Source organism: Monomorium pharaonis, chromosome 1, assembly GCF_013373865.1.
Source record: "Monomorium pharaonis isolate MP-MQ-018 chromosome 1, ASM1337386v2, whole genome shotgun sequence".
Taxonomy (NCBI): Eukaryota; Metazoa; Arthropoda; class Insecta; order Hymenoptera; family Formicidae; genus Monomorium; species Monomorium pharaonis.
In genome coordinates, this window is record NC_050467.1 from 25,198,021 (window position 1) to 25,211,751 (window position 13,731).

The 13,731-nt window shown below is 43.1% G+C and overlaps 1 protein-coding gene across 7 annotated transcripts in view; it reads left to right on the top strand.

The window, feature by feature from the left end:
- Nucleotides 1-13,731, top strand: part of LOC105831760 (exosome complex component CSL4) — a 197,024-nt gene that overhangs the window by 54,912 nt on the left and 128,381 nt on the right. For all 7 annotated transcript variants that reach the window (XM_036283682.1, XM_036283670.1, XM_036283674.1 and 4 more), the window contains one exon: nt 12,283-12,453. The gene's annotated coding sequence lies outside the window, so the exon portion shown is untranslated. The remainder of the gene's footprint in view (nt 1-12,282; nt 12,454-13,731) is intronic.

Here is a 13,731-nt window from a genome sequence, read left to right on the forward strand (position 1 = left end):
GGAGGAAGGGGCGGGATGGAGTAGACCCCGGGACGGGATAGAGGAAGAGCGTAGATGTTTTTTACACCGACGAATGTCGGGACCTCGGTTGGGACCGATGATTTGTATGTACGTCGTGGATTGTTTATGGCGGTCTAAGCAATTGTTTAACTTAATTGCACGCTGTTACGTCGGCACGGTTAGTTTCCCCGTACACCTAGAACACGCGTGTATAACTAGCGATCGAGCAAGCGAGCGAACGGCCCGGGAGGATAGAGTTATTACCTGTCCGGGACTTTTAGAGCCCCCTCTCGACACGCCCTTCCAGTGTAGCGGTTATTAGTAATGCGGACTATTAGGATTTTTCATGCGGCGCGCGAGAGCACCACCTCGCTGCGGAGCAATTGCGCGATACGCCGCACGCAGCGTGTACCAGCTCCGCGGCTAATTGGCGTTGTCGATTTGAGACACTCGCGGTTCATCGAAACGAACCGCTCGAACGAAAGTCATTAAAAATAATGATACTTCTCTACGGTCTAAACAAAGCGCTACGCTAAAGTAAGATCCAGCTACTTCACTTAACTGAGCGGGTTTTATGTTAGATTTTATAGGATCCATTATGCCTGCGAAGAAAATAAAATTGAACGGATAAACGCCACGCGTTTATACGTATTGAATTTTTATACTTGCATCACGGTAAAGGACGGTATTGCGTTTTGCATATTCATGCTGCCTCCTTTTCGCCATGGGAGGACGTAAATTCGGCGCTGTTGCTTTCGAAAGGACAAGAAGACCGTTCCCTTGAAGAAGCACAAAGGCACCCGGCCTCGGTGCCTTTATCGCGGAATTTTCTGCCCAATAAAGTGCGTCGGGCGTGGTAACGCGCGGTAACCGACGTCGGAGTGCACGGCGTGTTTGGGGAATCGCTTTTCGACGATCGAGAAATGTTTCTATGGGTTTTATGAGGTGGCACACACCGCCTCTCTCTCCACGGCGAGCTTTCATTCGGCGTCCGCGACGACAATGCGACGACAATTCGATCGGCGTTGCATCCAGCGCCGGTCATTCCTCATCTCTCGCCTGTGTTGTATCTCGGGCGAGCCATTTGTCCCCGTAACTCTTCGTGCTGCGATCCAAACGTGATTTTCACGAGCGAGCGCACCCCAACGGCATTGCCAAAATCTCCCGGCCAGCGCGCGTACAAGCGGAATGACTTCCTTAACGCTGAAAAGCGCGACGATTGGCCCGGTTAAATTGCCGTACGCGTTGGCGAAAGTCGGCATTTTCCTACGTATGTCATCTTAAATAGATTACACAGTAAACGAGATGTAAAATGTATCGAATGCTCTTCCCGCGTGGCATGGAAACGAGGAATATGAGCGTTAAACATCTGTCTTATTTCCTGGCGCTCTTTCACGGTAACGTAAAAAAAAAAGGAATTCAATGTTTTTTTTCCGTCATGCAAAAGAGAATACTATTATATTAAAATTACGCAATTGTGGCAATAATTCTGAGAACGCCACGGATTTCATTACACAACTTCTCGCTTTTGTAATTGCGCTTTCTTCATCCTGGTCGTCTCTCCACCTCTTCGTTCCCCGTCGATTCTTCCAAATGAATTGCTCCGATGTAACGTCTCAATCCACGTCACGACGCTGTGTGCGCCGGACGAATATTAGATGTTCATGAGAAGCCCATAGAAAATTTGTTTGCATTCATCCACCGCGCCGTCCAATGCCGGCAGGTGATATCTCGAGGTCCCTCATTCCGTGATCGCCGCCAAAAAGCCAGGGGGATGAAGGATCGTTTTTCGAGAAGGAGGGTAGAGGGAGGGGTCAACCTGCGAATTTCCACGCGGCCGAGCTCATTGTTCCGCGATTTCGTAGCGGTCATAGGAAGGAGGAGGAGTGTTCCCGCGTGCCTTTGTCACTCGAGTGTGGATTTCAGGTCGCCCCCATTGTCGAATCTCGAGTGCCTTCTTTATGACGAGCGAGAGATGAGAAGAACTCGTGCTGCCGAGATGGTCCTGGCCCGAGCCATTGTCGGAGTCAATCTTTGCCTCGTTAGACGGTTATTTTCGCGCTTATTTACACCCCCTCGACAATGCCGGTGTAGCCGGGGCGCCCGTATGAGAAACCGGCGGAGACTCCGCGCGTGGTATATACGTCAAGGGAACTCGCGATTTGTTTGCCTTTCTTCTCGGGGGATGTCATCGAGATCTGTAAAACGATCGGTTTCGTGAAGGGATGCCGCGCAGATGGACGAAAGAAATTATTAGATGGATGGCTTCTTCGGGTATCTTCTGTTATCGACGAAGCGAGGCAGAATGGTCACCGCGATATCGGTCATCGGAAATCTTTTCCTTTTTGACAATAATGATTATCTTCTCCATGTATCTTTCGAAGAATTTGATGTTGGTCTGAAAATCAGAATCGAAATATCAACATTTTAGATTTATGATACCGAACTTCCACAATTTTAAGAAGTAATATTATATGTAATTTAATAAAAGGAGATATAAATATTTAAAAGTAGTTCAATAAAATGTAAAAATTTAGAAAAAAAATATATAAAATTTTATTCGGTAAATTTCCGAATATTTAAGAATGCGGAAATTTAAATAATTAGAAAAGCATTGCGGAAATGAAAAGTTTAGCAGCCAATTCTGACGTGATCAGAGGAAGAAACTTTGCAGGCTACAGGAAAGACTTTAGAACACCTGGCAACGATATCACCTTGCGTGCTCGAACATAAAATTCTTAATTGCAATGGTCCCAAGCGTTATATTATCAAATAGTCGATAATACCTACAATAAATACATCGCTTCAACGCCATTTTTTCATATCACGTCACTTCGCCGTCTCGTCGTCGTAAAAGTGCCCGTTTACGGCGCTCGATCCGCGATCGTTATTCAAATCGAGGGCGAGGCGCTCGTCCTGTTCGCGCGCGCTTAAGCGGTTTGGCACGTCAGGCGTGCGTCAAGCTTATCTGGCAAGGTGGCCGGTTTACGAGCTTCCTTTCTAAAGGCGGGCCTGTGGTGTAACCAGGTGGTTGGTACTTGGCCAGACCCCGTCAGCACCCCAAAATCGTTTTTCTCTTTCTCCTCTTTCTTTTTCTTCTTCGAATTTTTGTCTGGGCCGTCTGCGTCGTGCATTTTCGCGTCGAATTTACTGCGCGGCGACCTTAGCATATCGACACTGGCGATCTGCTGCGCGCTGTCGCGAGTTGTCGCAATTTCCACAAAGTTGCACCCTTACCCGGAATTTTGATGGCCGCGGCACATCGGGATCCAAATTATCGGACTCGGTAATGAACATAAAAAGCGTCACTCTACGTAAAATAATAAAACAACGCCATGCGCCGTAAATAATCGAACGAGATGCGCTCTGAAAACTTATCTGCGTTAACTCATCTCGCCATACCGTGATCTTTTAATTTTTAATAAATTATAATTCAGCAACTTTGTATCCGTTAATAACACCTCTCTGTATTCCGATGCACACACGACGGACTGACTTTCTCGTCGCGAAAATCGTCGTTCCTTTTGTTCGTGGGCGCGAAACAGGTTCTCGCGCGACTCGGACGTTTCCTCCTCCCCTTGCAGCTGTATATTGTGAATTAATGCGAATCGCGATGCGGTTAGCACGGCAGATTGGATCCTCTCGCGTAATCGGGCGGCCCGGCGCGGGGGCTTCATCGCGCGTCGATTTATACCGGTTAATTCCCGAAAAGCGCCGTTACGATTATTCCGAACGGGCGATCTTGATTTATTAATGAGGCGAAAATAATTAAGAGCCGCCGGCATTATCGTGCGAGCGAGGCGCTTTCGGCCGGCGCGATTAATTTCGAGGGATCGTAGAATTAAGGTCGGACCCGGGCTCGACCCGAGTCGCAACAGTAGTATTTAAGGAACCTGTTCGGAGAGAAAGAGAGAGAGAGAGATATGTGTGTGTATATAGAGAGAGAAACGGCAGTGAGAGACATGGGCAAGATGGAAGGAGGAGAATTTCGGGGTCCGGGAGAGGTGGACCGGCAACCTGGCAGCGGGATGAACGTGCTAATATACGTACGGACCATAAACAATCATCATAAATATTTCGGTCGACACATTAGCCGGCTCGTCTGCCAACACTGGAGCCCACCTTTTGCAATCCCATGCGTCTTTAATCACGCGGAGAAAGGTAGAAGGAAAGAGAGGGGGCGGGGAGGGGAGACAACGCGACCCGGCACCCGCCCGTCTGGTTAACCCGGGGGTTCCCGAATGCCTCGTTTCGTCTAATTAAGATAATAACGTCGGGTCCATTCATTTAATTTTCTCGCGAAATCCCGCGAATGTCACGCAGCCATCATGCGTTTCTCGAAAGATTTGCTGCCTTCTGTAGGTGTCAGGATGGCTTTTTAAGACGTGCGATTAAATAACACATCAATATTTATCTCCAAAAGAGCGTTTTTCACCTCGAAAACATTATTTATATAAATTATGTAGTCAAATTTCAGCACGTTTTCAAGAAAAAAAAAAAACGATCGTATATTATCGACGAATAGGCGATGGCAACTTGAAATTTCGACCGGACCGTTCAGGTTTTTTAAATATACTGAAAATTTTTGTCGCGCTCTACCGAGCGACAGCAGCGATATCGACCCAGTCCTTCTCTCTTACTCTCTCTCTCTGTTTCCGTCTGTCGTGACGGGCGCCGTTTGAATTATTATCGCCATTAGGCGTTGTTATTTTTTCGAAAGAGCTCGTCGAGTTTCGTTGGCAGCGACTACAGGGATTACGGCTCACGAGAGAGACGATCGATGCGCCCACGAAGAGGCAAGGCGCTAATGATATTGAAATGGATGCGAGTTATGTGTCGGCCATTTCGGTTCTCCCCTTCGGTGTTCCCCTCCGCGTTCTGGGCACTCTCTTCGGCCACCTCCTAACCCCGATGCCTCTTTTTCACCCTCTCACACCTCGGCGATCCCCGATCTCTCCTGCTCTGTTCTCTCCCTTTCTCTCTCTCCCTCTCTCCCTTCTTCCCGGGTCCCTGGGGTTAGGTTACCTTGTTAGTTCTGGCTGCCTCCATTGCCCGTGTGCCCTCTGGCCAGGCCGTGGAATTGCTTTCTATTGTAAATAACGGTTCAAAATATATACCAGCACCCACGAAATTGATTTTTCGTATCAGTCGGCGCGGAAGTAATCGCCCCTACGATCTCGTTCTGCGACGATTTTTGCCGGGATCGATCGCGGTCGGTACGCGCGGACTCTAAAAAAAAAAAATTTTTTTTACTCGATGAATCTCAAGTATCGCGTAGAATATCCACGATATTCCGCGTAGTCTCTAAAATGAGAGATTTACGAGTCATTACGGAACACATTTATCGCTGAATTTAATTAATTTAATTGTTAACAGAAAATTGGTTGTATTCATTAATCCGGCTATATAAATTTGTCGTGTAAAAACACATAATAACACGTAAGAATATCAAGTACGGGAAAAAGCAATTTTTTAAATTAAATCCGTGCGAAGTTGGCTTTCACCGACTCTCACCAAGCACACACGCACGTGTGCTTAATTGCCAAACGTATTAAATTAAAGAATCACATAATCGTAGACTTCGCGACTTCTACGTATGAAGGAGCCGCGGCGTGGAAGTTGCTGCCTCTCTAGCCTCTGATCGTTTAATTCGCCTTTAATACCGCGGCTCGTCCTCAAAGTGCAATCGCGCTGAAATCGTTATCGCGAATCTCACATCGGCGCTAAGTGGGAAAGTTGGATTTCTCTATGGTCTTTTTGACTCACGCGTAATGTCAAACAACGTGTCTGACTCGCTCGATGCAACGTATTCCTGATTACGATCAGCCACGGCTTAATAATTTCTGATTAAATACCCATCATATCGCGCTAAATTAATCCGCTCCCGCCAAACGTGCGTGTGAACACTCGATTTTTCTGAATCCTGGAATCCTATCTCCGGGTTTATACTGAGAGAGTTATAACATCCATTTGCTTCAAGAATGAAAATATCATGTAATCGAGATTTTTGATAATTAAATACCGTTAGATACCAATCAACTCTTATTGATCTATTCTTTGTGAGATATTCTTTCACATCTGCATGTATTTGCTATGAAGATATTTTTTAATCAATTTAAAATCGATTCTCTTTTCTTAAATAATTCGGTTAAATTGATTATTTCGTGCTTCTCAGCACAACGTAATTTCGTTAAAACATTATTTCCAGTTTCACGGTGATAAGGTTTATGAAAAAATAATTTTTTTTCGAGCACAACTAATTTTCATAATTTTATTATCTTCATTTTTGTACATTTTTTTTGTAAGAAGGCGATTTGTATCTGTTTTTATATCTATATAACATAAATGCAATTTTAATGCATTTGCATAATAAAAAAAATAATATAACGCTGAATAATATCCGCATATTATTTTGTATCCGGTGCTACAGGCGCTTAAACGCCTGTAGATAATTTCGCGCATCATCGACGCAACCAATGCAGCATGTGTGGAATATTCCGTCTATCAATGCAAATGGATCAAACCCTTATCGTAGAATCGCATCTCTCTCCGCGAGTCTCTCCCGGTTTGCGCGTGCGGAAGAAAACAGGAAGCCGGGAGTCACGCACACGAGTCGCACACGAACTGTGTTATGAATGCTCGACTACAGGCGGAGGTGCGTATATATTTCAAAAGTTCGTGGCTCATTAAAGTAGCGACGGTAACGGGGTGTATCCTTTTCAAGGAGGAGAGCTGTGTGGAAAGGATTAAGCCTGGAAGGCTCCGGCGCGGTCAAATTTGTAGCCACTAAAACCGCCGGTTTTATGGGACGAAATTTACTGCGCTTTCACGCCAGAGTAACAAAGTAACCGTCGTCATCTTCCTCTTCGTCTTCGTCATCGCCGTTGTCGTCGTCATCATCGTCATCGTCGTCGTCGTCATCATCGTTGTCGAAACGCGTACGAACATATCCGGCCCGAGTTGGTCCGAGCAACGATTTGATTTAGCGATCTTTTATTACCGTCGATATTGATCACCGTGACCGTCGCCCCGAACGCGGACCTTTTGTCGACGTGTCCGTTGCGAATTCCCCTTTGTGATACTCTCTCGCAAAATCGCTGCCGCAAAATGCGTCCGGATACGAGGCTTCTGCTCAAATTTGTGCGTCCATAAATCTTGTAGCGTGAACGTCGACAAAGTGAAAAGGCGCTGGTTAAACTCGAAGCTTATTAATATGGGACGCGTTAAATCGTAAGTATTTTGCGAAGATTGCACGTGTTTTGTGGGATCCATGTATACGATCCTTAATTACTTCGAAATTATCCTCTTTCGAAAATTTGTTCGTCTGAACAAATGAGCTGTAAACAATTCGTGATACTTTTTATAATTGAAGACTTAAAATACATTGTCGGTGCAAGGAGGAAGGAAATATTTCATGCGAACTTCATCTACCTCATAATAATATTCATTTATCGCTGGTCAAATTTGGGACAACGCGAGCCAGCGAATTAAGATAATTGCCGGACAGTCGAATCGTGAATAATAATTCAGCGACACGTCTCCTGGCCGGACGCTGGTTTTTTGCGCTGCAACCATATGGGGCGTTATCATTTCGCAATCATTCCGTTATTAATGCCGGCCGTAATTTCGCAGCGGTAGTACAAGTTATTAAATTGCGTTATTCGATGAGTTACATCATGAATCAAGGAGTCGGGCGGGCGAACGGAAAAAGTTGAGCGAGAAATCGTTTTGCGGAAAACCGCGGCGAATCGGAGGACACGAACAATTCGTGTCATTATAAGGGCATTAGCTGCGTTACGTTTACGTGCTCGCCTTCCTGTTCTCCATGATTTACACGAGGGACGAGTATGGCGTTCGGGACAAAGCGCCGTAAAATAATAATTCTATATTGAATTCAATATAGGATAGAATCAATTCTGCGTTTCTTTATCTGACTTTGTCGGATAATGTATACCATTGCGCGTAAAATTAAAATTAAATTCCGCATCTACGTATCTATCTATCTTTATGAACCGTGAACGCCAACCTCAACGCAGTAATTGAGCGTTAAAATTTGCGCACAAAGCGCAGCGCGTTTTGCATTGAAATTTCCGGTCGGTTTTTTTTTTTTGTTGCCCGAAACAAACGCGCACGCACTGTTCAGTATCCGGGCTGAAACAATTGTTGGCGACGTCGGCGGAGGCATGGGAAGCATGCAATTGCGACCGATGACGGTCGCTGATAACAGACGATCCGCACACGTGAGGTCACGTGGATTAGGTCCATTAAACGTCCCGCAAAGCGTATTATCTGTGCGCCCGCGCGCCGCTAATGTCAGGCAGATTAAGACGAAAGGGGAGTATAAAAAGAAGCGGACGTTATACCCGGCGCTAATAAAGCCCGCGGCTCACGCGAGAGTAAAATTTCTCGTGAGGAAAATGTCTATCGTATCACGAATCAGAATAACGAGGCTATTTCGAATTAATTAAAAATACATCTGTGCGGGAGCGATACTTTCGAAAGTAAAAATTAAAGTCAAAAGTTAAAAGACATTTCAGTAAAATGTAAAGGTATATAAGACTCAAATAATATTTCACTACGATATGATTACCCTTCTTCTTCTGCCTCTCCTTTTCTTCTTTTCCTTCTTCTTTCTGTTCGAAGAGAGAATTGCGCATCGATATTATACGGTTTAAATTTGTAGGCAATGAATTTGCACGCGCGACTTAGCATAACATCGGGATTCGCCGTGTTGTCGCGTCCAACTGCCGAGCATTTGAATACGTATCAATTAAATTTCCGACGATGAGGACGTACATGCGCCTGTTGAAAATTCGCAAATCACAGATCGCATCAGCTGATACGACTCGATATTCAAATTCAACCGGTGTTGTATCGGGAAGGCGTAATAATCCGTCCGGAGGCGAATCGTCCCAACAGTTTCCAGGATGACTCCGTTAAGGAGCTCCAGGAGCGTATTTTCATCGTTACCTCTTTTCTCTCTCTCTCTCTCTCTCTCTCTCTCTCTCTCTCTCTCTCTCTCTCTCTCTCTCTCTCTCTCTCTCTCTCTCTCTTCCTCTCCGAAATCCCCGTGGCGCGACCATTCGTCATGCTTAAGTATACTAATGCAAGCGTAACGTATTAATAAACCGGGCCCGTTCGACCGCAGCCATAAATTCCTGTGAGGCGCGGGGCCCAGCGTCGCGCATACTCCGCATATGTGCGAGTGTATACATATCCACATACTTATGCTAATAACAGCCGAGGAAGAGAAAGGTGTAAGCCTTTTTCCCACCTGCTGCCCTCCTACGGCGCCCGGAACGTATAGGGCAGTCTCTCCTGTCTTTTGTCTGGTCAACGGCTCGTTTCTTTTCCTCGACTTGCGAAACGACCTTTACCTTTCGACACAAATCGCAAAGACATCTTAATTAACACATTCTTGGGCGCGATTTTTTATTAATAACGTTAGACACGCTTCTCTGAACGTCCGACTTTTGTTCGGCGAAACAAAGCTCGTGATGGATGGTTAACCTTGTTACGGATTGTTTAACTTGTAACTGACATAAGAGAGTCGAGCGTGGAGATTTTAGTCGCAGATACTGAGGGCCGCCGAGCCAATGAGCTCGGGATCAACCGAATCATTAACGGTGTAATGTGTAAGTGACGTAAAATATAGAGGTGTTTGTGAATTAAACTTTGACGCAAGAGAGAAATCCTATCTCTCACTTAATTTTCAGTGAACTCTGCTTTAACAGAATTTTAATTCGACGATTTCTTTACACGGAATGCTTGTAATCTGATATATTAGAACGTGTCTAAGCGTCAAGTCGTTGATTTCTCTGTTTTCAGCTTGTCCGAGCTTTGACGTTTATTTGTGTAAAGTTTATATAACGACGTGTTACTTTGATTAAACCGTTAACGTCGAATCGGATTGAACATTTTATGTGTCGGACAAGAGTACGCGTATCTACTTCGCATCTCGAGAAATTCGCCGTCGTCCGTTTCCATTTCGGACGATTACTCCAGCGATTATTCGAAATCAATAAAGTATATACGCGAGATGGCACGGCGGAATTCGCCGTACAGCACTGGACTTTGCCGGGGCCCGCGTACAGAAGTGATAATTTCGTGATTGAATATATCGAAAGGGCCCCATGCTGAGTCGAACCCGTCCGAGGCGTCCGGGCCCCATAACCGCGAGCACACGGCTCGTACGCGCATATAACCGAGGCGCGGTCCGGATTGGCCGGTGGTAAGGCATACATACATTATAACGCCATTAAAATACTCCGAGCAAAACCCCGTGTGACTTGAACCCTTATTTTACACGGCCACGGCGTCGTGCGTGTTGCTGCATATTGTGTTAAACGTTGCGAGGATGTTGCGCGTCGATTTCCTTCTCACGTTTCGAAAAGTTTCGTACGTGGACCAGTCAATGACTTTTTGAAGAAATTTCTCGCGTATAATTATATTTGTATTAAACAATACGATTAGATATGTGAGATCTGTTGGACGTATGTTGCTTGTTGTCAGTTGGAAATAAAGACAAAAATTAATTGAAGTAAAAATTACGAAAAAGAGAGAGAGAGAAAAAAAGAAAAATCCCGCATTACATTGGCATTCTTTCCCGTCGTGTGATTTTCTTTTAAAAGCCTTGTGTCCACTGTTCGGCCATTAGTCAGTTGGTTGAATTGTTCAAATACGATTAATCAATTCTGTCTCCATTCGAGATCTCGGATTCGACTTGTAGTATCGTGGACACGAGGCTTAAGGATTCCGAAAACGTATTCGATACATCTCGAGACGCATCTTTAACATGGCAGGAGTCTGAAGCGCGTGGCTGGAACCCCTTTTACTTTCCGCGCGAGGCGTCATTAGATTCCTCTTAGAGCGCAATATCTCATATCGCCGTTCCCGCTGCGTGAATTCCCTCATACGAGGTGATAAGTATCGCCGCGATACATCACCTAAACAAACAGCTCACGTGGAGGACCGATGGCGTCGGGGTAGTGAGACAAGAAGTGAGACAAACGGATCGGGGCGAGAGACGGGGGACAGCAGGGAAGAACGAGGGACCGGCACGGTTCTATCCTGGCGTTCGGTGGGCCCCATAGCCGAGAGAGACATCCATCGCTACCGCGGGGGGTCCGCGGAGTAATTGTCTGCTGAACACACCGGCCAATCCGGTGTGCCGGCTCGACCCTTTAGATTAATACCAAACCAAAATTCTTACCAGTGGCTCTCACTAGATCTCTCCCTATTATGTGAAAGTAACATCATTATGTTATCTTTAAGGGTAATCAAAGCGGTTAGGTATGGCTTAATAAATTATGAAGTTTATATTTGCAGAAAATTTCCAATTAATAAGATTTTTATTAATATTTCTTGTTGAATGTTTCAACATAATAAACTTACTCTGTAAATTGCACCATAAGCTTGAATAGTTTCTAATATAATATATAAAATATATTTATATATAAATATATAGTATAATTTTCATTTATCTTAACGTTTGAATAATTCAGCCAATAATAAACATGTCAAAAAAAATCTAAAACAAAGAGAGAACTTATAATATCATAAGCTTAATATTTTAATAAAGAATCAAAAAATTGAATAAAAGAAAGTTATATATATATTCCCAAAAAATGTAAGTAGCATTTTTTTTACGTATGTGAGATTAATAGTTGTGTAAAGAAGATTAATGTATAATTTCGAACTCTAACTGCAGTGCATGGTTGTAATTCTGCCGATTTATTCAATAGTCATCGTTGCTTAATCGCAATCGATGAGCTCGTTAACAGCGCGATTATATTCATTAATGATGCGTGCAGTTACTACGCGACTTCAAATTAACGATAATGTGAATTCAATTGAATGTCCACAGTCATCATTATTGAGATGTTCTTTATTTGCTTTCTCTAAATATCATTAAACAAATATAATCCCTGTATCTTATTCATTAAAATATTAAAGTCAATAAGTATATATAATAGTTCTAATCAGGCTTTGGTTATTTATTGACACAATTTTCTGCAATGCATTTGTTTACATTTATATTTCAATTGAAATTAATTTATTTGTTAAAATAATTCCGTGAAAAATTTTTTGCATAATTAAGATTATTTAAACATAGTTATTGAAAGAGGCACTAAATAATTAACTATATAGATATCTTATTGTAAAACATAAATTTTAAACACATATTCTAAACATATGATCAAATGTCATAAAAAATTCTTTTGCATGCTTTATACGAGTATAGACATGAAAAAATCTCACGCTAAATTAAAAATCTTGCAGATTACAAATTCGCACGTGTAACGAATTTGAGCACCAGCGGGATCGAAGGCGTGCCGAAGGACATCGTGGATAAGCGATTTAATGCGGACAAATAGTATTGTAAGATCCTGCTAACACCACGGAATATTACCATAAGACATACGTCCAGCCAACTTCCACAGGTTCACGAAGGTAACGTTCAGAACGCAATATTTATGCATTTATATATTCACACGTGTGCTGCAACGGTGCCCCCGTCGAGCAGATATTGGTATTTATATATTTTATGGTGTCTACAGAAAGAGAGACAAAGTCTGTAGTGTATACATATACATACATGCGGTCGGGGCCTTGTGTTCACAACTGCCCGCGAGGCGAGAACTTACTGGCTCACAATTAATCCGCCATTATGTACCATAAGTAATGCGTAAAAACTTATTATTCGAGATTTATGAAATCCATCTGGTGGTATTAACAAGATTAATTTTTATGGACAATCTTGTTGAATTTTGAGCAATGAACTTTTTTATGGGTTTCTCTCTCCTCTCCTTCCCTTTGTGATTCGCGTTTAAATCCTTCCCTCGAGGAACCACCCCCACGAATAAGAGACGCTTAGTTGAGCGCGTCATGTGCATCGTATGGCGCTCACATGGTTTACTTTGTGAAGGCGTAATTGCATGATTTAAGAGCGACGTTCTGTTGGTTCGAGTTTCTTGCTTGCCAGTTAGTAGATTAATCACGCGAGGTTAATCCTTACTTTTTATCCACACAATCTTGCGAAACAGAGAATTACAACTCTCACGCGCGCGTTTCTTTGAAATAAGAATATTTCAAGTGAACATATATGTAAGGTAAATGTCTCAATAATTGATCAGTTAAGCTTGGGAGATAATTTTTTCGATTATTTGAAGTGTGGGATAAATATAATGCTTGATTTGTTTTGTCTCTCTAAAAGATTGTATTATTTTGAACTAATTTCTAATCTTGAATGAATTATTTTGAACTAAAGTCTTTTTAAATGGTAAAGGAAAATTGGGCGGTATTATATTTTCTTTATTATTAACTGATGTGTTTAAAAATAAAATAAAATAAAATAATTGAAAATGATTGACTAAGAAAATATTTTATAAATGTTTATTATATAACATACCATAATTTTTATAAGCTGAAATAACATTAAGTTTTGTGTAGAATCATAGAACATGTGATTTTATTAATATATTGTTAGAATGTTAACAATGCTAACAATTTAATCATACCGTTTTGTTTCTAATTACCTATTCTTGTAGTCAAACATTGCGATGATACCTTCTTCCAGCCTTCGTATAATTGAAGGTGGAGGTGCATTTCCGCGGCTACCACCGCGAGAAACAAAGCGTGTGCGGCGAGTTGAATTAATAAAGCGTCGACATCACGCTCGTCCAGGCCACCGTGCTCTTCGGGGAAGTTCGGGGAGACGTTAAAACAGAC